The 25,221-nt window shown below is 40.0% G+C and overlaps 1 long non-coding RNA gene across 2 annotated transcripts in view; it reads right to left on the bottom strand.

The window, feature by feature from the left end:
• Positions 1-6,411: 6,411 nt before the first annotated feature.
• Positions 6,412-25,221, bottom strand: part of LOC112447126 (uncharacterized) — a 45,741-nt gene continuing 26,931 nt past the window's right edge. The window contains exons 1-3 of one of the 2 annotated variants that reach the window (XR_009494963.1): positions 11,864-11,951; positions 8,777-8,896; positions 6,412-7,184 (exon numbers count right to left, since the gene is read on the bottom strand). This is a non-coding gene — a long non-coding RNA (uncharacterized lncRNA). Of the gene's footprint in view, positions 7,185-8,776; positions 8,897-11,863; positions 11,952-25,221 lie in introns of those variants that run through there. The other variant, XR_003035222.2, reaches the window with a different exon arrangement.

Below are 25,221 nucleotides of genomic sequence, written 5' to 3'. Positions count from 1 at the left end.
GAGATAATGAATTTGTCATTTCTCTGCACAATGGCTAAGAATTTTACAAAGAACAAAATCTGGTTCTTCAAGGACTAGCAGGTTATTCCTTAGAGATAATCCTTCCCAGTTTTTTCCAGCCTGACGAATTTTTCTTGGCTATTGACGTTCATGTGCAAAATAATATCAGCTCTTCCTTTGGATATGTTGTCTGTACATCTAAAAAATAACACCTTGTGCAACTGAATCTTCCTTAAAAGATTTTTTAAAAATTAAGTTTCTAAGGTTTTTACTTTTCTGATTATCTATTCAAGTGTCAGAAAATTAACTGTTGGGCATTTTATAAGCTTTTTAACTTTTATTTCTAACTCCATTTCTCTTTAGCCATCAAATCCTTTTTCAACCACACTACAAGACACTCTTTTTTACTTATTTGTTTTTATTGAGATTTAATTGGCAAATACCATTATATGAGTTTCAAGTATAGAATATAATGATATATGTATACATAGCAAAATAATTACAATAATTCCAATAACATCCATCATCACACACAGCTACAATTTTTTTTATTATGCTGAGGACTTTTAATATCTATTCTTTAAGTAACTTTCAAATGTGTATATACATATATATATATATATGTATATATACATTAAAAGATATATATAGGCTTCCCTGGTGGCTTAGACAGTAGAGAATCCACTTGCAATGTGGGAGACCTGGGTTCGATCCCTGGGTTAGGCAGATCCCCTAGAGGAAGGTATGGCAACCTACTCCAGTATTCTTGCCTGGAGAATCCCCATGGACAGAGGAGATTGGTGGGCTACAGTCCAAGAGGTTGCAAAGAATTGGGCACGATTGAGCGACTAAAGGCACCCCACTCCAGTATTCTTGCCTGGAGAATCCCAGGGACGGGGGAGCCTGTTGGGCTGCCGTCTATGGGAGTCGCACAGAGTCGGACACGACTGAAGCGACTTAGCAGCAGCAGCAGAGCGACAAAAGATTCATCTAGTCAAGGCTATGGTTTTTCCTATGGTCATGTGTGGATGTGAGAGTTGGACTGTGAAGAAGGCTGAGCACCGAAGAATTGATGCTTTTGAATTGTGGTGTTGGAGAAGACTCTTGAGAGTCCCTTGGACTGCAAGGAGATGCAACCAGTCCATTCTGAAGGAGATCAGCCCTGGGATTTCTTTGGAAGGAATGATGCTAAAGCTGAGACTCCAGCACTTTGGCCACCTCATGCGAAGAGTTGACTCATTGGAAAAGACTCTGATGCTGGGAGGGATTGGAGGCAGAAGGAGAAGGGGACAACAGAGGATGAGATGGCTGGATGGCATCACTGACTCGATGGACATGAGTCTCAGTGAACTCCGGGAGTTGGTGATGGATAGGGAGGCCTGGCGTGCTGCGATTCATGGGGTCGCAAAGAGTCGGACACGACTGAGCGACTGACCTGCAACTAAACACAGTACAGCACACACACACACACATATATACATTTGAGGCATGCTTTTTATACAAACAGTGTTGTTTCTCTTGTCTTAAAAGCTGTCTTTTAGATATTAAGATATTAAGCATATTCTTCCTTAGCTTCTTCATTCTATAATACATAGAAAATAATACTATCAGTATAACAACTCAGGAATAAACAGACCACTTTGCTTGTGGTCAGAGGGGTCCGTCAGTATTTTGGTACATCGGGTGGGAAACCTTGGACTCATGAGTGCTGCAATTCCTGAGCATGGCTTCCAAGCTCTTTTCCAACAACCACATTATTATTCCAAGATTTCCAATTGTGTTTCTGATTCACCTTGTTTTGCATCTTTCAGGGATCATTGTCTTTTCTTTCCTCATGTCCAGTGTCTTCCAAACCATTATTTCATATGTTTTGTCCTTTGTTTGATTGTTTGCTTCATTCAGGCAGGTAAATCCTGGATCTGTGTACCAGGCACGCTACTATTTTCTTCTAATCCTCTTCCCTGTAATCGTGTCTTCCTGACCTCAGATGGTTTAATTGCATCCCATTGCATCCCAGAACAAATTCCAATAATATTTAAAAGAATTCAAAAATACCCATCATCAGTAAGATAAAATTCACAATGTCTGTACCAAGTTAAAAATTACCAGGAAGCCAAAGAAGCGAAATATTATAACCCATGATGAGAAAAAACAAAGGCCAATGAATCTAAAGTGACCTGGGAGTGATGTAGACTTTTTCTTTTTCAAAGTAGAAGGACATTAAAGAAAAGAAAGCTAAATCAGTTAAGTAGAGACATGGAAAATATTTTTTTAAATCAAAATATAGTTTCTAGAGATGAAAAAGATTATCTGTGAAATGGAAGGGGGAAAAATCAATGAATGGGATCAGTGACAGAGAAAACCTTTCATAGGAAAGGATTAGTAAACAGGAAGGTGTAACAGTAGAAACTACTCAAAATGAAACAAAGAAAAAAGCAGGACTATTAAACCATAAAAAGTAATATGTAAATGAATGATTGTGGCTTTGATAAAACTTTATTTATAAAAACAGATAGTCTGTAGGCCATAGTTCACAGAGCCCCTACGTGAGCTGAAAGCAGAGATAAGCTTAAGTTCAGTCCTCCTTGTTGAACCAAATGTCCATTGTGAATCCCAATAAAATATATTCACTTATTATTATGATTTCAGATACAGCAGAGGTTGAATAAATTAATATTAATATTTATTTAATAGGTAAATGAGTACATCAGAAAATTTTTCTGGCTTTATGAAACAATGAATCAATCTTATTGGATAAATCCTCAAAAAACATCAACCCTAGAATTTCTTCCTCTGATAAAATTGTTTGACTCTACCATTTTCCTTTCTTTCAAAGGAAGGAAATATTTACATACAGTTTTGTGTTTTTATGGGATGAGAAAATAGTTTTGGAGCATGTTCTGTCATCATTGTCTGGAAATGTAGAGAGAACTTTCCATTTAACTTGAATGAGGTAGATGCCCTTCATTTGAAATTCATCAATATTGTGAAAGCCATTCCCGGGGAAAACACAGGTGCTGTTTTTCCATAAATTATTTGAGCCTCTGCAGAGCCCAAGCAAAACAGAAACGGCAGGGAGTTTACAAAATTGTTTTCTATATTTGAAAATGCCACCTAAATGGAAAATGAAAAGAAGCATCTGGACCAGCATACGTTTTTGTGGAGAGAGAGCTGGGGGAGGCAGAGATCAGTAGGATTCTATCTCAATTAAAAACATTTTTCTTCTCACAAGAACATTTTGAATTATTTGATAAGAGTTAAAAAAATCATACTATGAAATCATAAAAATGAGAAATCACATGAATGAATGGCCTTCAAAGACCATCTCGTCTGGTCCAGAATTCATTTGATGTTTGACTCCTCTATACCATGTTCCAGCAAATGGTTTATGCTTTAGTGTTTGAGCACCTCAGGGGCACATTGCTTCCTGTATCCGAAATGCTGTTTTATATTTATACAGTTGGCTTGTTCTTTTTAATACATGCAAGCCCATTTTCTGTTTTCCTGTCACACACACACAAAATGGAAAGTAATAATTAAGGGAAGGTTTCAGAGGCAGTCACAACTGAAGGTGAACATAGAAGAAAGAACCAGAAATGGGAATTTGTTTGAACATAGAACATTTTTATTTTTTCTTGCAAGCTGTTTGAATCAGGAAGTATCTGAATTTTTTTTTTTTTTTTTTTGAGATTGTGCTTCCTCACTATACAGGAATAGTAGTGAGTTAAATCTGGTACCATGACTTCATGGGAAATAGATGGGGAAACAGTGGAATCAGTGTCAGACTTTATTTTTGGGGGCTCCAAAATCACTACAGATGGTGACTGCAGCCATGAAATTAAAAGACGCTTACTTCTTGGAAGAAAAGTTATGACCAACCTAGATAGCATATTGAAAAGCAGAGACATTACTTTGCCAACAAAGTTCTGTCTAGTCAAGGCTATGGTTTTTCCAATGGTCATGTATGGATGTAAGAGTTGGACTGTGAAGAAAGCTGAGTGCCGAAGAATTGATGCTTTTGAACTGTGGTGTTGGAGAAGACTCTTTAGAGTCCCTTGGATTGCAAGGAGATCCAACCAGTCCATTCTGAAGGAGATCAGTCCTTCTTTGGAAGGAATGATGCTGAAGCTGAAACTCCAGTACTTTGGCCACCTCATGCAAAGAGTTGACTCATTGGAAAAGACTCTGATGCTGGGAGGGATTGGGGTCAAGAGGAAAAGGGGAGGACAGAGGATGAGACGGCTGGATGGCATCACCGACTCGATGGACGTGAGTTTGAGTGAATTCCGGGAGATGGTGATGGACATGGAGGCCTGGCATGCTGTGATTCATGGGGTCGCAGAGAATCAGACATGACTGAGCGACTGAACTGAGCTGAACTTAAATCTGGAGAAGGCAATGGCAACCCACTCCAGTACTCTTACCTGGAAAATCCCATGGAAGGAGGAGCCTTGTAGGCTACAGTTCATGGGGTCGCAGAGAGTTGGACACAACTGAGAGACTTCACTTTCACTTTTCACTTTCATGCATTGGAGAAGGAAATGGTAACCCACTCCAGTGTTCTTGCCTGGAGAATCCCAGGGACAGAGGAGCCTTGTGGGCTGCCATCTAAGGGATCACACAGAGTCGGACACTACTGATGCGACTTAGCAGCAGCAGCAGCAGTGAGTTAAATCAATGAATCAAACTTGAGTGCATATCTATGGGTGTAGATAGAATCACTTAGAGACATTTTTAAAATACAGATTGATAGACTTCACACTCAGAGCTTCTGATTCAGAAAGATGGGCTGGGCCCTAGAATTTGCATTTCCAACTATTTCTCAGGTGATTCTGAGGCTGATATGTGAACCACCTACCAGACAATCCTACAGGCAGCTTTTCAGCACACATCTGAGAACCACATGTTTGGTAAGATGCTAAGGTCAGAGAATGTGGCTAAATAGACTTTGGAAACCATTGGTATGGCATCCACCCCTCAGAAGTTCATATTTCACATTTGCATGATATAGGTTCTGAGAAAGTCTCATGCTGCTGCTGCTGCTGCTACTGCTAAGTCGCTTCAGTCGTGTCCGACTCTGTGCAACCCCATAGACGGCAGCCCACCAGGCTCCTCCATCCCTGGGACTTTCCAGGCAAGAACACTGGAGTGGGTTGCCATTTCCTTCTCCAGTGCATGAAAGTGAAAAGTGAAAGTGAAGTCGCTCAGTCATGTCCAACTCTTAGCGACCCCATGGACTGCAGCCTACCAGGCTCCTCCGTCCGTGGGATTTTCCAGGCAAGAGTACTGGAGTGGCGTGCCATTGCCTTCTCCAGAGAAAGTCTCATAGCTAAAGCCAAAACCAAAATCTATTTCTTTGTACCTAGCATTCACATCTTTTAATACATTTGACATACATGCTTACATTTCTGGGTAATTGATCTATGAATTCTATTACTACTTTAGAGAACAGTGCATTAATCTGAATTTCCTCTAGATTTTAAGTTTGCTGAATTCTGTGGACCCTGTGAAAAATATCTGAAATTTATAAATATGTGGAAAAGTGAATTTTCCATTCAGAGTTGTCTTGAGTTTGTTACTATATAGTCAGTATCTAATCAGGAGACAGAAATCTCACAGTGACTTAGGGTAAAGGGTAAAGTTTAATATAAAGAACCTCACTAAAAAAGGGGTTTGAAATAATTACATACTGACAGTAAGGAGCATGTGTGTGTACTAAGTCAGTTGTGTCCAACCCTATGCAACCCTATGGACTGTAGTCTGCCAGACTCCTCTCTCCATGGGATTTTCCAGCAAAAATACTGGAGTGGGTTGCCAGTTCCTCCTCCAGGCAATCTTCCTGACCCAGGGATCAAACTTACAGCTCCTGCAGCTCCTGAATTGCAGTCAGATTCTTTACCACTAGCAACAGCTTCGAAGCCCAGCAATAAGTAGAGTGAATGCTAAAGAATACAGGAATTTCAAGTATAAAGACCAACTGGTGTCTCCAGGACTGAGACAGAAGATCCTCAGGGCTGAGATCCAGACTTTCTCAGAAAGGGCATGCTAGCAACTCACTAGATGACAGAGATATCTCTGTACTGCCATGCCAGGGGAAATTTCTGAAAATCCCTCTTCTAAAACTTGCTAGAAAGCCATCTTTGAAGGTCCTGAGAAAGACGGTTCACAAGTAGGTATCTCATTGGAGGCATTCAACTGTAAACCTACCCAAGGTTACTTTTATTTCATTTTCCTTCTCTGATTACCATGGCTACGACTTCCAAAACTATGTTGAATGAAAGTGGAGAGAATGGACACCTTTATCTTATCCCTGATCTTAGAGGAAGGAGATGCTTTCAGTTTTTCCACTGTTGAGAATGATGTTTCCTGTGGACTTTATTACACTGAAGTATGTTTCCTCTATGCCCACTTTCCAGAAATTTTTTTTTATCATAAATGGATGCTGAATTTTGTCAAAAGCATTTTCTGCATCAACTGAGATAATCATATGGTTTTTATTCTTCAGTTTGTTAATACGGTTTATCACATTGATTGATTTACATATGTTGAAGAGTTCTTCCATTTCTGGGATAAGCCTCACTTGATCAGGGTATATGATGAAGAGCAGCTGCTGAGGGAAGCTGCTGGCCACTGGGTGGGCTTGACCAGTATGCACCACAGGAGCTGGGTCCTGAGAAGCTATGCATGCTGTAGGGACCAGGTGCTGGGTACGTCAGTGCAAAATTAGATCCTGATAAGTGAGCACACCAGAGCCAAGAAGCAACTCTTCCTCCTGCAGTGCCTTCCCAGTTCCCTCTACTAACAGAACTGGGCACTGTGCCAGACAGCGAAGAAGGAACATTCACAGAAGTCATCTCTATCATCATAGAGTAGGCAATGAAGGGTAGATGAAGAGCTGAAAGGCAGTAAATTGATAGCTGGCATCAGTGTCTTGCTTTGAGATGACATTCAGCTTTAAGGAATTCTTCTCAACAAGTAACTGATTTACTGTGAGCCAAGCATTGTTTTAGGCACTTTGGGTAATAAAAAAATAAGTGGCTCAGATTCACTGAGGTTCATAGTTGAGTAGGAAGAAAGATACTTGTACAACCAAGTATACTAATGTATATCCATATACATTTATTCCACAAACATTTCACAAGTGTTATTTATGAATATGCCATTATGTTGCATGATGGGAACCACTGTAAGAAAGGACAATCAGAGAATAAAACAAATAAGTGAATAGATATAAACCAAGTACTGCTTAAGATTTAGATGTGATTCAATCCCGACTCCTAGAGTTTGTGTCACCACGGTCCCCTATGACTCTGAGTTCCCAATTCCAATGAATTTGATACGTTAATGGATCAGCTTGCTCCCTGCTCTATACGATACTAATCCAGGCATAATTCAGTCTCCCCACAATTATCATGTAAAGCTTCTTTATATGACAGACTTTTACAGGATATTGAAGATGAAGGACAGAACTGAAGAAACAGCATGCAAACACAAAGATGAAGGAACAACTTATTTCAGATAAACCATACAACATAAATGTGTATTTACATTGTGTAAATACACAATATTTGTCAGATATTCTTCTACTAAAAATCATTCTTTTGACCACATCAGCACCCGAATTTTTTTCAGTGACTTGCTCCACCACATGTAGTCCCAGCCTTATACCATTTTCTGACTCACCTTCTCTTCTTTTTCGCCTTTATTTCTTTTTTTTTATTTTTTTTTATTTTTTTTCTTCCAATTTTATTTTATTTTTAAAACTTTACATAATTGTATTAGTTTTGCCAAATATCAAAATGAATCCGCCACAGGTATACATGTGTTCCCCATCCCGAACCCTCCTCCCTCCTCCCTCCCCATACCATCCCTCTGGGCCGTCCCAGTGCACCAGCCCCAAGCATCCAGCATCATGCATCGAACCTGGACTGGCAACTCGTTTCCTACATGATATTTTACATGTTTCATTGCCATTCTCCCAAATCTTCCCACCCTCTCCCTCTCCCACAGAGTCCATAAGACTGTTCTATACATCAGTGTCTCTTTTGCTGTCTCGTACACCGGGTTATTGTTACCATCTTTCTAAATTCCATATATATGCATTAGAATCCACGCATCTAAAATTAGCCCCAGAGAGTCTCATGTTTTCTAAATATTTAGTCTGAGCCAACTGAGCTATCTCCAGCCCCAATTCACCCATGTGCCTCTAAGATTTGGATATTGATACCAATAAGTGGTTATCAGAAAACAACAAAAAAAGGCCATTCATGAAACAGAAGTCACCTGTTGATCTGTCACAGGTTGTGCTTCTTGATAAACAGATTCAGACAAAATTTATCAAGTGGAATATTTGTTATAGAAGCCCTTGTGACCAACGCCTACAGAAAGAGAAGGGAAGCAGGATCAGGCAGAGGGAGATGTACAGCTGAAATATGGTTTTGATAAACTCTACTCAGCGCACAGGAAACTCTGGGTAGACAATATCCTATTAGAACTGCCCCACATTGGACCATTACTCTTCCATCTCAATCAGCCATTGAAATGGGCGTCTCTGGGAAAAGCATGCCTTTGAGAAAGATGGGCCTGGTAAGGCAAGATCTATAGTTTTGGGCCCCTGGAGAAGGAGACGGCAGCCCACTCCAGTATTCTTGCCTAGAGAATCCCAGGGACGGAGGAGCCTCGCAGGCTGCAGTCCGTGGGGTCACAAGAGTCAGGCACAACTTAGCGACTAAATCACCACCACCATAGTTTCAGACACTGAAAGCTGTGTACTTACAGCATGTCCAGGAGTAAGGCAGTAAGTCCTTCTTTGAAGGAAGGTCTGTATGATGCATCAGCATTTCCCAAAGGACAGTCATATCCACTGAATGGTGGAGGGGTAACTCCTCCAGGATTCCTGAGAGGGAATTTAAAAGAGAGATGTTAGTGAGAAAACCTACAATTCTTGTCTAGGTAATTAGTCTTGGGGCCACAACTAATACTCATCTCCATCTTCCTTTCTCCAATCTGCATCCCCTTTTCCTTCAGCTACCATCTCTGTTGGAGAAGGAAAAGGCTACCCACTCCAGCATTCTGTCCTAGAGAATTCCATGGACTGTATAGCCCTCTTATCTGCTGTCCCTGGATGCAAGAAACCTGAAGCTCCTGGGCACAAACCATAGCTCAATGTAAAACTCTTGTTTTTTCCACTTGTAGAAATGTTCCCACTTTATGAATTAGAATCCATACCATTGCAGAGTATACAGTTGCAGGAAAAGGAAGCTTAAATTCTCCAAGTGGATCACCGGGAGTGATAGTTAGAGTGCCATGCCTGCCTACCCACTGGTTCCTAGACCCACATGTTCATTTTACTGAGGAACATAAAAGTTTGTGATTCTAGGTGTGTACCTGGAAACCTTGAAAACAGGCCTTCAACGTCTCTTTATCTCACTTGGGGTACAATCCAGGGTCTTTAAAATGTTCTCAATTTAGCTCTTTGTTATCTCTCTGACCTCACCTCCTTCCAATTACTCATTTACTAGTTTTCATATAAGAAGGTATAATTTGGAGTATAAATGCACACTAAAAGTAGAATCAACTGGACAGGAATATGGGGCAAAGATTGGGATAGAACTACATTGAAAGATTGAAGGAACTACATTGCTCCAGCCTTATCCTCTCGAGCCTGTATTAAACTCCTTGTTGAAGGCTCAGGATAAAAATATGAAGCTAAGACTAATGTTGAGTTTTCAGCAGCTTTTGCCTGACTTTGACTTAGAATTATAACTTGTTAGAACCTGAAGACACTTGTAGAAGGACAAAGTGATTTATGGAAGAATAACATCTATTTTTTATTAAGGTGCCTTTCTACTAACACCAGGGACAGCTATTTAACTTGGTTGATACTGAAAAATTTAAGAAGTTCCACGTGTAACAGATTTTAGTCAAACAAAGGAAACCAGATGCCGCAGCATGAGTGATATCATGGCTTCTTTTATCCCTTATATTGCTACCAAATCAACATGATACACTTTTACAGGCATTCATTTGCTCAATGTATTGTTTAAAACCTACTATGTTAGCCTCTAAAATGTGCACAGTACTATCAACACCACAAGTAGGTATGACAAAACACAAACCATTAAAGAACTCAGAGTCTACAGGTAGCCACGTTAATTAGTGGCCAAACAATGTGATTAGTGCTAATGTAAGTAGTTGGAGAGTGATATACCCAGGGCTAGAGGAAAACATCAACAACAAAAAGATGAGCTAAAGAAGGCATGACATAGATGATGAGTAAAGAGCTTGGCCTGATGGATAAGTTGTTACTCTGCATGACTGGAATAAAAGGGATTCTCTTTTTGGCAGAGGAGTGTATATGTGTATATATAACTGATACATGATACAGTATGCTATGTTGAATAAGTAGAAAATAATGATCATAATAACAGCAAGCTATTTTATAGTGTTTTATATCCATATGCTATTTGATACTCATCATATTCCTATGAAGAAGACACTACTGTTACATTTATTTTACAGATGAAGTGGATTAGTCTAGATCCTCTAAGAAGCAAAATATCAAGACAGAATTCAATATGTAAGAAGTTCATTACAGGAAATATCTGTGAGGGAAAAGGAAACAGATCAGTGAAGGTTGGTGGAGCTGCACAGACCACAATGCAGGGCTAGCCTTTGTGAAGAAGAAAAGGAAGGAAGAAATACTGAGGGAAAGAGTTTAACACTGTAGTGAATCTGAGGATGTTCCGCAAAGCCAGTGGGATGTTTTCAGACCAGACATCACTTTCAGAGGAATGCTGTGTACCCCAGAAATATGCCTCCTTCAGAAGCCCTTCTGTTTTCAGTCACTTCTCAGTGGGGCCTGTGGAAAGCATGGTACTCTGTATTTCAGAGGGCAACACCCAGGCCCATCAGTCCATCTGAGCCCCATGCAGTCGGAGATCTGAAAGGCACACACTCGTGGTCGCCACAGAAAGAAATTGACGAACGGAGATAATTCCACTGAGGCCACAGAGATAAAAAGTGGCAGAATCTCAGACAGTTTGGTTTCAAACTCAAGCAACAGCACAGTACGTCCAAAGTAGGAAAAAGTCATATTAGATTTCTATACGAAAATGGTCACTTCAATAACCAAGTGATAGGTGGCATAACACGATGAAAATAAATTTAAATAGGAAAGACCAGAAAGAAGTGTGGTGAAGTCAATCAGAAAACAAGTTTTGAAGATCTAATAAAAAGAGGTAGCAGTAAAGAGCAGGGGAATTTCAAAGATACTGAGTTAGTAGAATCCACAGGATTTGGTGACTGACAGTATATGAAGAAGGAGAAGGAAGTGTGGAAAATGTCATAAATGTTTCTAGAGTTAGGAGATTGAGACTATCCACTAAGCTGAGAACAGTGCTGTGTCAAGAAGAGAGTGAATTCTTGCATTGGATTTATGGAGTTTGCAAAGTTACTATGTATCTAAGAATTTGCTAGGCACAGTGGGACCCTCTAAAGGAATATAAACTTGATTTTTTGTTTGATAGACTTTAATTATTTACCATTATTCTATATAACTTAACAGATAATACTGGAATGTAGGTATATTTATAGAAGTAAGCACTTCATTGGTGTTGAGATGTACAATTAGTAACACTGTCTATCTCTTCCAAGGTCATATAGCTCATGAAACACAGGATCCACTGTAACAGATCATTGTAAATTGCACTGTAAAGTGTACTTTCCAGTGCTCTGTCCTCTGCACAAACTTTTCACTTTGAATGTAAGATGATAGAAAGTTTAAGATATGAGTAGATACATAATTTAAGCTTCAAACAAAAGACTTAGAGAGTTGTTTCATCCTGTGAGAATTACAACTTACATTGCATAATTTGTTTGCGTTTATAAGCTCTTGAACATATTTCAAAAGTGGATCTTCACAATAAACCTCTGACAGTCCGAGAATGTGCCCATTCTAAAAATTATTTTTATTAAGTCACTAAGTCATGGATGAGTCTTTGTGACCTCATGGACTGCAGCAAGCCAGGCTTCCCTGTTCTTCACTACCTCCTGGAATTTACTCATGTCCATTGAGTCAGTGTTGCCAATTCATCCTTTCCTTGTGTCTCAGACAATAAAGAATCTGCCTGAAATGCGGGAGACTCAGAATTGATCCCTGGGTCAGGAAGATCCCCTGGAGAAGGGAATGGCTATCCACTCTCTTGCCTGGATACCCACAGCATTCTTACCTGGAGAATTCCATGGACAGAGAAGTCTGGCAAGACACAGTCCATGGGGCTGCAAAGAATCGGACACAACTGAGCGACTCACACTTGCACTTTCATTTTAAAGATATGGACATAAAAATTCAGTGATGGAAGTGATTTACCCAAAGTCACAGAATCCTGGATGAGAAGTCAAGATACAATGCCAAGTCCTCTGGCTCCATGTTTAGAAGCTGAGTTATGGAAAATTCATGAGTTCAGAAGTGGAAAAATCATGGTTGTGCCCTATGAGGACTTATTCAGTGCCAGAAGGTAGGAATGACTAGAAGGCAGGAAAGGTCAAAGACACAAGTAGGTGAGTTGGGTGAAGGCTGATATTTCCTCATAATATACATACAAACTGAAAATATAATGTCACTGTCATCCTTACCTGAGGCAGCATGAAATCAAAGGACAGACCTATCTCAGCCTGCCATATTAAACCTGACAGGTGAGCCACATTGGCTTGACAGAACTGCAGTTCACAAGGCGGTTGTGTGATTTTTATAAGCCTATTTTCATACTGACTTGATGAATGATGAGGCCTTAGATTTAGCCACAGACATCAAAGCTCAACTTCATGGATTGAAGGGTAGGGGAAAAAAGAAACACAAACTCAAAGCAGTTATCAAAGGACAGTATCGATTTTTCCTCAAGAAATACACATCTTCATACATTTATATCTACTTAAAGCATGGTAAAAGAGGAAGGAAGAAGGTGGAGACAGTGAAAAGAGAGATAAAAAGGAGCAAACCCACAGTAATCGAGGCTGATTGGATTCCACTCCTGGGGAACAGACTCTCTTATATTAGAGCTCACCTTAATTGGAATGTTTGAGGACAAATCAAAATGTGCCAGAGTGAAATACAGAGATCAATAAAATACCTTGCATCAGAGCTGCTGAGGAATTCTTGAGTGTAAGAGAAGGAAGGTGGAGAGAGAAATGAAGATGAAACTCTGAAGGCAGGGGAAGAAAAGAAAACAAGAAAGAAAGGAGAGAGGGAGGCAGGAGAGGAAAGAAGGAATAAAGAATTGAGAACTACCCATGGCAGGTGTGAGTGAAGGAGCTTTTAAGTAAGAGTACTATTTAACCATTGGCATTCAGCTGTGAGTTCTGCTCTCCTCTTGCACAGCTCCACATGTCTGCCATTGAACTCAAATCTCCTGTAAAATTCTCCTCCACACGAATGCCTTCTGTAAATGGTACTTTGGGAAAATCTAAGCAAAGAAGCAATGTTCTATGACTGAGGCTAACTCGGACAAAGAAAGAAAACAGCTGTTGATCAGAGGGTACACAGATTCAGTTAAGCAAGATAAATAAGACCTAGAGATTTGCAAACACAAGGCCTGTAGTTAACAGCGCTGCATTGTATACATACAATTTTGCTGAGAGGGTAAATCTAATGGTGTGCTTTTATCATATGCTTTTGAATAAGTTCTAATGAGGTAGAAGAAACTGGAGCCTATTATACAGAGTGAAGTAAGTTAGAAAGAAAAACAGCAATACGATATATTAATGCATATATATGGAATTTGCAAAGATGGTAATGATGACCCTATATGCGAGACAGCGAAAGAGACACAGATGTAAAGAACAGACTTTTGGACTCTGTGGGAGAAGGCGAGGGTGGGATGATTTGTGAGAATAGCATTGAAACGTGTATATTATCATATGTGAAACAGATTGCCAGTCCGACTTCAATGCATGAGACAGGGCGCTCAGGGCTGGTGCACTAGGATGACCCTGAGGGATGGGATGGGGAGGGTGGTGGGAGGGACGTTCAGGATGGGGACACATGTACACCTGTGACTGATTCATGTGAATGTATGGCAAAAAAAAAAACAAACACTGCAATATTGTAAAGTAATTAGCCTCCAATTAAAATAAATTAATTAATTTACAAAAAAATATTAAATGAAGAATATGGGAGAAAATATTTGAAGGTATTGGATATGTTTATGGCACAGAATGTGGTGATAATTTCATGGGTGTGTATCTGTCTTCAAATACATCAGATTACGTACATTAAATAAGTACAGCTTTTTGTATGCCAAAAGTAATTTCTAAGAGGTTAAAAAGAATAGGGTACCAGTTGAGGGAGTTTCAGCAGGTGCTAGTGGTAAAGAACCCACCTGCCAATGCAGGAGGCTTAAGAGACTCAGGTTCAATCTCTGGGTCAGGAAGATTCCCCTGGAGAAAGATATGGCAACCCACTCCAGTATTATTGCCTGGAGAATCTCATGGACAGAGGAGTTTTGTGGGCTACAGTCCATGGGATCGTAAAGAGTTGGACACGACTGAAGCGATGTCACACACACCAGTTGAGAGATGACAATGAGCAATGAACAAAAGACTCTGGGACTTGACAAAATCCTGGGAATTGTATTAGACTTTCAGAGAAAAAAAGAATGACATCTGAGCAAGCCTGTTTTCTCTTAATAAATGATGGGGAGCCAACTGATGTCTGCTTGACTTGATCTTTGGTGATAAATTATTTTGTTTCTGTGGCATCTTCCTAACTGACTTTGTGGTAAGTAGTGGTTATTTAAACAAAAATATTCACTTGTTTCATTAAAACCTCCTATAAACAGACTATTGCCACTTCCTGGGATTCCCCGGTGACTCAGTGGTAAAGTGTTCACCTGCAATGCAGGATACATGAGTGTGGTCCCTGGGTCAGGAAGATCCTGTGAAGGAGGAAATGTCTACCTACTCCAGTATTCTTGCTGGGAAAATCCCATGGACAGAGAAGCCTGGTGGGCTATAGTCCATGGGGTTGCAGAGTTGGACATAACTGAGCACGCATGCATTGCCACCTACTACATTTGTGACCCTGGACAACTAGTCAACCTTATTAAGCCTCCTTTTGTTTTTCTTTTGTAAGAGATATAATAATAAAATATTAATGCAAAAACTGGGGTTATAATAATTAGTATAATATTGTCCAAGGGGTCACAAAGAGTCAGACACAGCTTAGTGACTAAACAACCATCACCTATAACACTGCCATGGAGCTGTGTTGGTCTCAGGCCATCAATAATCAGTGCTGTGCCTGGACCAGCCCTTGTGGCTCTTATCGTGATAGGAAGACATCCTTCAGCAATAAGCATTAGGACATTTGGGGAAAATAAGGGTTTATTGCTTACAGAACCTTGAAGTTACATAGCACACCTGCGTCCACACGGTGAGAGCACATGGAGAGACAGAGAGAGGGAGCACACATATGGGCCTAGGGTTCTGCTTTTATTGAGGTCAAGGGTGAGGATGTAGGTTTTTGGAGGCTTACTCTATTGGTGAACTTAAAACATAAGAGCTGGAGTTTCAAGAGGAAGGAGAGAGAAAATTGGAGCCCAAATGATCAGTTATTGGAGCCAACAAGACCTCTAAAGCAAAGGAAACTGCAGACGCAAAGAGTGGCTGGTGGTGTGTTATTCTAGATGGCTCTCTTTGAAGAATCTGACTTGACAATTAAAACTTAAGTCAGGCACTTGCTTTACAAAAAGAAAAGTCAACTGTCAGCACTTAAAATGTGGGCTCATAGGCCAGGCATTGGCATAGAGAAGTACAATAAGGCCCTTATATATGAACCTTCAAGTTGTAAACATTCAAAGATGCCAACACATGCTCTATCAACGTCAGGCATGAGTGAGATTGCAGCTTGCCCTCCATCTCCTATTGCTGAAGATCCTTCTACCATCTCCCACCTCCAGTCAGTAACTCTTCTTGCCTGTTCACTCGATACCAGCCTGTGTATGCCAGCTCTTGTACTCTGCTATTGTACTTTTCAAGGTACTGTACTGTAAGATTAAAAAGGTTTTATTTATTTTTGTGCTTGTTTGTTTTATACACATTATTTGTAAAAAAATAATATATATATATGTGTGTGTATATATATATATATATATATAAACCACCCATTACAGTACATGACTCAATAGCCAGCTGTGTTATTTGGGTGCCTAGGCTAACTGTTGAACTTCCAAACTAGGCTCTTGGAACAAACATATATATACATATACTCTCTATATGTATATCCTTAAAGTCACAGAATGGCAGCATAGCAAAAGCCATAAAGAATATTTAAAGCAAACATTGACCTTATATATAAGGCAACTGAGGTCCAGGAACAAAAAGCAATTTATCAAAAGCCACACAGATAAGGCAAGGCTAAGAGTAGAACCCACTTCTCCTGTCGCATGAGCCAGTGCTCACTCTCAAAACTCGTGATGCTTTCTGTTTCCTTTCTCACAAACTCCGTGAGTTGAACTAAGGCATCTAGCATTCCTTAGAGGAATTGCCAAACCAAAGCTATTTTTGAGGAATCAAAAGCCAATTAAAAGTTGTTCTTTTAAAACTAGGTGATGTGTGATCTTCTATAAACTTGACAGCATCTTTGTTTCTCAAGTCTTAGATCTAAAATCATGTAAGAAAAACAAGAACAGGATGGTCAAAGGAAGTAAGGCATTAGTTCTTGACATGTGACTCAATTTGAGATTTAAAGCAATTCAAGGCCTAGGAAATTTCCAACTTCCTTTTATCAGATACTTACAGAGAAATGGAATCTGTCTCTGTTTGGAAGGCTTATGATTTCTCCTGAGGCAAGCTGAAATAAAGATTGCAGACTTCTTAACACGATATACAAAAGCTGGAGAAAGAGAGACTCAGGAATTTTCTCTGCTCAACTCCTTATTCTACTCAGATCTGGCTTTTCAGTTGCTGAGGAAGAAAAAACAAAAGGTGCAAACTACCCAACTTCTGTATAGTGAATGATTCATTAAATCCAATGAGTTAACCAAACTCTGTGAAGATTCCAGGAAACACAATTCTTATCATTTAGTTATTTGTGTGATTATCAATATTCTTTTGATACTTTTGGTACTTTTTGATGCTTTCAAACTATGGTGTTGGAGACACTTGAGAGTCCCTTGGACTGCAAGATCAAGCCAGTCCATCCAAAAAGAAATCAGTCCTGAATATTCATTGGAAGGACTGATGCTGAAGCTGAAACTTCAATACTTTGGCCACCTGATGCAAAGAACTGACTCATTTGAAAAGACCCTAATGCTGGGAAAGTTTGATTGTGGGAGGAAAAGGGGATGACAGAGGATGAGATGATTGGATGTCATCACAGACTCGATGGACATGAGTTTGAGTAAGCTCCAGGAGTTGGTGATGGACAGGGAAGCCTGGTGTGCTGCAGTCCATGGGGTCTTAAAGAGTCAGACATGACTGAGTGACTGAGCTGAGGTATATGTATAGCTGACTTGGGCTTCCCAGGTAGCACTGGTGGTAAAGAACCTGCCTGTCAATGCAGGAGACATAAGACATATGGGTTTGATCCCTGGTTGGAAAGATCCCCTGGAGGAGGACATGGAAACCCACTCCAGTGTTCTTGCCTGGAGAATACAAGGACAGAGGAATCTGGCAGGCTACAGTCCATAGATCGCAGAGTCGGACATGACTGAAGCTACTTAGCAGGCACACACACATAAATATTCTACTGTGTGATTATGACTTGCCATTTAAAACTTGTTTATTATTTGCAACCTCCCATCTCCTTTCAAATAGAAAGTATGACGTCTATGAATCAACACAGGTTGTAGGTATTTGTCATGGATCTTTATGTGGAAAGGCAGATCCTTTAAAGGTGTCCATGTTGTTTTAGAACAGGTTTCCTATTCTGTTCCCTGTATCACAATTATTTGCTCATCTAAGATCACCCAGTGAGGTTAAGAGAATAAACTAGCATCTCCGTGTGTGATGTGTCTTCCATTTTGTTGTTGTTACTGTTGTTCAGTCACTAAATCATGTCTGACTCTTTGTGACCCCGTGGACTGCAGCACACCAGGCTCTTCTGTCCTTCACTCACTCCCCAAGTTTGGACAAATTAATGCCCATTAAGTCAATGATGCTTTCTAACCATCTCATCCTCTGCTTCCCCCTTCTCCTCTTGCCCTCAGTTTTCCCCCAGCAACAGGGTCTTTTCTAAGTCTGTTCTTGGCATCAGGTGGCCAAAGTATTGGAGCTTCAGCTTCAGCGTCAGTTCATCCAATGAATGTTCAGAGTTCATTTCCTTTAGGATGGACTGGTTGGATCTCCTTGCAGCCCAAGTGACTCTCAAGAGTCTTCTCCAACACCACAGTTCAAAAACATCAACTCTTTGGTGTTCAGCTTTCTTTATGGTCCGACTCTTATATCTGTGCATGAATACTGGAAAAAAACAAAGCTTTGACTATACAGACCTCTGTCAACAAAGTGATATCTCTGGTTTTTAATATACTGTCTAGGTTTGTCATAACTTTCTTTCCAAGAAGCAAGCGTCTTTTAATTTCACAGCTGGAGTCACTGTCTGGAATGATTTTGAAGCCCAGAAAAGAAAATCTGTCCCTGCTTCCACTTTTTCCCCTTCTATTTGCCTTGAAGTGATGGGATAAGATGCCTTGATCTTATTTTTTTCATGTTGACATCCTCCCTTAAAAATGTGAAATTGAGATTTCCCAGGCTATCCAAATGTCTTAGCATCACACAGCACAGTCTCGGGAACCACGTTTACCAATCTCACATTATGCTCCCCAACATCTAGGCTTTTCCCCTAGTGTTCACCTGTTTGCTTCAGCTGTACTTAAAAACTTAAATTCCCCCTCAAACATGTCATTAAGTGATGTGTCTCTGTGCCTTTGCTGATGCTGGACACTATCTGAGATTCCCTTCTTTCCATTTCTACATTTATTCATCTAAATAAAGGACTTTCTCTTCAGTGAACTCTTCTTTGATTTTAAAAGCAGTTCTAATAGCTGCTTCCTTTTGCACTGTCCTGTTATTTCATGAGTTTGCCCATGTCTGCATTTATAGGATTCTGCATGGTCCCATCCGCCTACCCCATCCCCTGCTCACACACTCATATGGTATCCTCACTGACGTCAAGGTTCCTATCCTATTGGTCTCTGTCCCTCTATTGTATTACATGCTGTTGGGGCAGATTAGACATTTGTAAAAAGGTAAGAGAATGATTCTGGGTCTTATCCTGGAGGAGGTTGTAGTGGGGGAAAGATAGCATTGTAAAGCCCCAAAGGAATATTAAGAGAGAAACCTAGAAGAAAGGAAAGAGGATCAAAAGAGAAATGATGTAATGATAGGAATGAGCCCAACTCCCCAAATGAACAGTATCAAAGAAGTTAATAGAGAGAGCGGACACCAGGGAGATGGCAATGACCTGGAGAAAACAGCAGTGCAAGAGTTCCAGTAGGTGCACTCTTGAAGGGCAAGTGTTCTGAGCCCCAGCAGAGAAGCCAATAAACAGTTCCTCAATATTAGGTCTATCCAGCTGCAGCTTAATTCCCTGGGTATGCCTCATAATCCACCAGCTATGAAGGTGGGGGGAAATGAGGAAAGATGAGGAAGAAGGAGTGTGGGAGAAGAGAAGGCAGGACAAAAGAAGACAGAAGAAAGTGCAAGAAAAGAGAGAAGGAGGAAATGAAAAAACAAAAAAAGATGAGGAGAAGAAAATCTCATCAATATATAAACCTGACTCTGATGAAGCTTTCTCTGCTAGAATCATTTTCACTTTTATTTAATTGAAACATCCACATATTTCAATATTCAAAATAAATGGCCATATGGAGGTAAAAACAATCTGCCCGCAAATATTTAAATATGTATTTCTAGTTATCCTACCCTTTCACTGTTGTAAGGTCAAATCCCTCTTCTTCTCCCTTCACTCTTAGTAGATAACACTTTCTTCTACTTTACAAAAAAATTTAAAAAACACAAAACTGAAAATATTTGACATTTCCGCTATTAACTCCTAACTTCCCTTAAGAAATATTTCTGGCAACATTAGCGGGAGGAGTTTCAGTAGAGCAGTCAACATGAGGGAACCAAAGCTGAACTGCCTTTAGGAGTGTTTCGAGAAAAACATTTTCACCCAAAATATTTTAGGATAAATCAACAAATGAGCAATGAAGACATGAAGTATAGAAAAAAAGGGGGAAAAATGTAATAGTATCTCTCTCTTCCCTGTTGTAGGCAGAAAGAAAAATGGGTACAGGTTGAAATGGGCTTGTCGGCTTGTTTCGGTCCTCATCCTGCTTGGCCTCTTTGGTAGCATTAGAAAGTGGCCATGTCTTCCATCTCCAAACACTCTGTTTTTGTTGTTGTTTTTTTCTGATTTCTCATTTTGGTCTTAACTCTCTACCTTTATTTGCCCAGTCATCAAATGTTGGAGTTTCTGGGGATCAAGCAAAGACTCTTCTAGTCTTTCAACACTTATTCACTAGACAACTGTGTTTCTTTTCTGAGTGGTCCTCTCTTCAGATATCCTGATCACCCAGTTGATGACTGGACATCTTTCCTTGGATTTCTACAGATGCTCAGAATCTCTGAGTCTTCTTGCTGTCATTTAGGATACAGTCTAAGCTCTAGCTTGCATAACTGGGCTCAGCCCTTCCCTTCCTCCTCATCTGGTGCCATTCACACTCTTGGTCCAGACCCTGTTTTCACTCCAGTTCTCCAAAGGTGCCACGAGTTTTCTTGTGCATTTCCCATTGCCTGGAACCCTCTTCTCATCCCATCAGTGAGCTTCTTGGCTTCTGCTCATGCATCAGTTCCTAAGAGATGCTTTCTTTGACTCGCTGGAGGGAGGTAAGCTTCCTGTCTTACATTCCCTGTCTTACATTCCTTAGCATATTTCTGCATGACACACTTACACATTTCTGACTATGTTTCAAACTCTATATTCTTTATGCAAACTATAAATTCCACAGAAAAGATGCTCCTGGGTGACTTACTGCGAAGTCCCCAGGCCCTTGTGTTGGTAGACACTAGAATCCACACACTCATGTTGCTCTGAGGTAGAACCTACATAAGTAACACTCTGGCCTCTCTCGTGCCCATTCACCTTTCTATTCCCATGCATATTCTGTAGGGAACAGGGAAGAGACCTGGCTACATGAGATATTTGGGAGAATAATTGGGAGAAATACCACTATCCTGCTTTGGGAATTTGGGACAGACTAAATGCAGTTTTTAACTTATATGCAGAGTACATCATGAGAAACGCTGGGCTGGAAGAAGCACAAGCTGGAATCAAGATTGCCAGGAGAATATATCAATAACCTCAGATATACAGATGACACCACCCTTATGGCAGAGTGAGGAGGAACTAAAAAGCCTCTTGATGAAAGTGAAAGTGGAGAGTGGAAAAGTTGGCTTAAAGCTCAACATTCAGAAAACAAAGATCATGGCATCTGGTCCCATCACTTCATGGGAAATAGATGGGGAAACAGTGGAAACAGTGTCAGACTTTATCTTTTTGGGCTCCAAAATCACTGCAGATGGTGACTTCAGCCATGAAATTAAAAGACACTTACTCCTTGGAAGAAAAGTTATGACCAACCTAGATAGCATATTGAAAAGCAGAGACATTACTTTGCCAACAAAGGTCCATTTAGTCAAGGCTATGGGTCTTCCAGTGATCATGTAGGGATGTGAGAGTTGGACTGTGAAGAAAGCTGAGCACCAAAGAATTGATGCTTTTGAACTGTGGTATTGGAGAAGACTCTTGAGAGTCCCTTGGACTGCAAGGAAATCCAACCAGTCCATTCTAAAGGAGATCTGCCCTGAGTGTTCTTTGGAAGGAATGATGATAAAGCTGAAACTCCAATACTTTGGCCACCTCATGTGAAGAGTTGACTCATTGGAAAAGACTCTGATGTTGGGAGGGATTGGGGGCAGGAGGAGAAGGGGACGACAGAGGATGAGATGGCTGGATGGCATCACCAACTCGATGGACATGAGTTTGAGTGAACTCCAGGAGTTGGTGATGGACAGGGAGGCCTGGCATGCTGTGATTCATGGGGTTGCAAACAGTCGGACACGACTGAGTGACTAAACTGAATTGAACTGAAATGTAGCATCTTCCAACAGCTTCAACGGGCTGTACTTATCTTCATCTCATCTTCTTTAATCTACATCTTAACTAATTTCAAGCTCAGGCAGAGAATGGGAATTTTATTTATTCAACACTCCAAAACAGCAAAATAACCCAGTTTTGGCCCACAGTAGCTATGTACTTTAATAAACTTATAAAAGAATTTGCTAATGAATTAAATTAGAGGTTGTGAAATATTGGGAGAATCAAAGAGGACTTTAGAATAAAAGAATAATATAAACAAGTATGATATAGAGGAAGCAGAGAAGGCAGAGCTTAACTAGAACTAGAAAAGAAGGTAAATTATGCTAGAATATTTACTGCAGATTATTTTATTATTTTTCAAAGCAGCCCTCAGTAGAAAGTAAACAAAAGGAGACATAATTAAAATACTGGTCAACATGAATTTTTTTTTAAAGGTGGGGAAAGGATCCATTTTTTCAAAATAGATTATCAAGGGGCAGAGCTCTAGATAAAAATCAGAAATCATAGAGTTTCAATGACTTAAAGACCATGTTGTACATTTTTCTTATTGAAAGATGAGAAAAGAGATTCTCAAGGCACAACACTAGCTGAGGCAAATCTGAGACTATGGTCAGGTCCTTTGACACTCCGCTCAAAGCCATTTTGTTCCCTCACACTGACTTCATTAAAATGTGAGGAACCGAAAGTTCAAAAAGAAGGATATACCAGGAGACTGGGAAAACCAGATGAATGATGTAAAATGCAGCATGGGATGAGAGAGCTGCATTAAGGAAATGAAAGGACTCATTTCTAATTCATAGATGTTTTATTTTATTCAGCATTTAGTATCTGTGATTTAATGGTGGTTTGACACATAGAACAGGAAAGTAGAAAATAATGAAAATACGATGCTGGAAAGATCATCCATCAATCTGAAATATAGAGTCCTGGCAGGTCTACACTCAGGATCAAAAGTCTTTGTTTGGAACAGCCCAGTATGTTCAACCAAATACCAATATTTCATAGTCCTTTCATCTAAATTACAAAAAGAAATGTCATCTGCCCATAACATGCACCCTATTGTGGTCTGCCTTCCAAAGAAAAAATAAAGCAGCCAAAAGTCAAAGGAATCATCATGTTATTTGGGGGAAACATTGATCTTTTTTCATTTTCCAAAAGAAGCAACAGAGTGAGAGCTAAGTGAGAATGAGGTTTATTTGAAAGTCAAACTGACTTCATCAATCACATCCTTTGGTACATCTATTTGTTCATGTTGTCAGATAACAATATGGAGCCATTAAAATAGCAGAGGACTTATATTTTTTCTGGGTTTAGTTTGACTGTACTGCATGAACAGTGTATTAAAAGCTTATAACACACCACACACATGATCTTGGGCTTTGTGTTCATATGGTTCTTGTTATCAAATAGAATGTGGTGTTTGGGGAAGAACCTGAACACAGGTGCACTAAATACTGCCATTAAGAGCTTATTCAAATAAGCACAGAACCAGGCAAGCTTCCCAGATGGCTCAGCGGGTAAAGAATCGCCTGGCAATGTAGGAGACACAGGAGATGTGGGTTTGATCCCTGGGCCAGGAAGATCGCCTCAAGCAGGAAATGGCAACCCCCTCTAGTAGTCTTACCTGGGAAATACCATGGTCAGAGGAGCCTGCTGAGCTATGGGAGACAGAGGTGAACAAGACTTTTAGCGACTGAGCACACACAGATAGAGCCAGGAAGAGAACATTGGTTAATAAGGATTGTTAAAATTTTTTAATGAACTGCTATTATCTGCCAGATATTTCTCTTAAGATTTTTACATAGATTTCCTCATTTAATCTTTATTACAATCTTTTGAAGATTGCTTTTCAGGAGTGGAAATTCTGGGGGCAGTGATGGGGTAAATAACTTTACCCAATTTCCAGAGCTATGGAGATACTTATTATATCCGGAGAACTTCATAAACATGACTTTGAATTTACTCAACACTCTGTAATGACGTGTATGGGAAAAGAATCTAAAAATGAGTGGATATATGTTATATATGTGTATAGCTGATTCACTTCACTGTACAGAAGACAGTAACAAAACATTGTAAATCAGACTCCAACATAAATAAGTAAATATATATGACTTTGTTTACACAGAAGTTATACAAAATAAATGATGTTTTATCTTACCTAAAATAGAGCTGTATTATATGTGTCTTAGTTATGTAACTTCTGAGGGCTTGTAGAAGCTAGAAAATTAGAAATTTCTGGGGAGTAATATATACACTTTTCCCTAAACCACCCATGTGCAGCAAAGAGAAATTTCATGATGGAGGTGATATTGAACTTAGCCCATGAATTTTGAAAAGGCAATTGATGAAGAGAGGAGGAAAGATCATAGGAAAGCAGAAACATCTGAGGAGTAGCAGGAAGGCTGCTGTGGCTCCTGTCGGGTCAGAGATGAGCTTGACAAAGTAAGCAGTAACCGATTGGCAAAGGTCTTGAACGTAAGGCTAAGGAGCAGGAACAATTGCAGAGTTCTGAAGGCTCTAATTTGTCCTGAATTGATGACCGGCTAGTTCTAAATTGAAGCCAGGCTTCCCATTGTTCCGAATAGACCTACTCTTGGCAATGCTTCAATCCAAGTACCTCTTAGAAGTTCATTAAAAAAATCTCAAAAGCTTTTTTCAAACACCAAAAGGCCTCAGCACTCCATTTAAATGTAAATACTTTTGAGAGTTTAAATTCTAGGATTGAAGAATGAATGGGGGAAAGGGCTTGGAAATAGATGCTGTTTGGAAAAAAAGAGAAAAGGAAACGTGATGAACAGTGTGGGATCTAGGGAACACTGGAAGGCATTTGCTGCTGCAGGTCTTCGCAAATCATCTGAGCATCACTGCAGTTCTCTCTAATGCTGATCATAAGTCAGGGAATTCAGAAGCCGACATCAGAGGGAAGCGTGCTGGACATCAAATACAAGAGAATGAAAACCACAGAGTGAAAGCTCAGCTGGGTTTGGGCAGCGCTATGCCTCCAGGTGGCTGTGTGTGTTAGAAATCTGCCAGGTCTGGATCTGTGATGAAGGGGTGAT

Source organism: Bos taurus, chromosome 6, assembly GCF_002263795.3.
Source record: "Bos taurus isolate L1 Dominette 01449 registration number 42190680 breed Hereford chromosome 6, ARS-UCD2.0, whole genome shotgun sequence".
In the NCBI taxonomy this organism is placed as follows: domain Eukaryota; kingdom Metazoa; phylum Chordata; class Mammalia; order Artiodactyla; family Bovidae; genus Bos; species Bos taurus.
The sequence above is the reverse complement of the archived record's forward strand: the minus strand, read 5'-3'. Positions and strand labels throughout refer to the sequence as shown.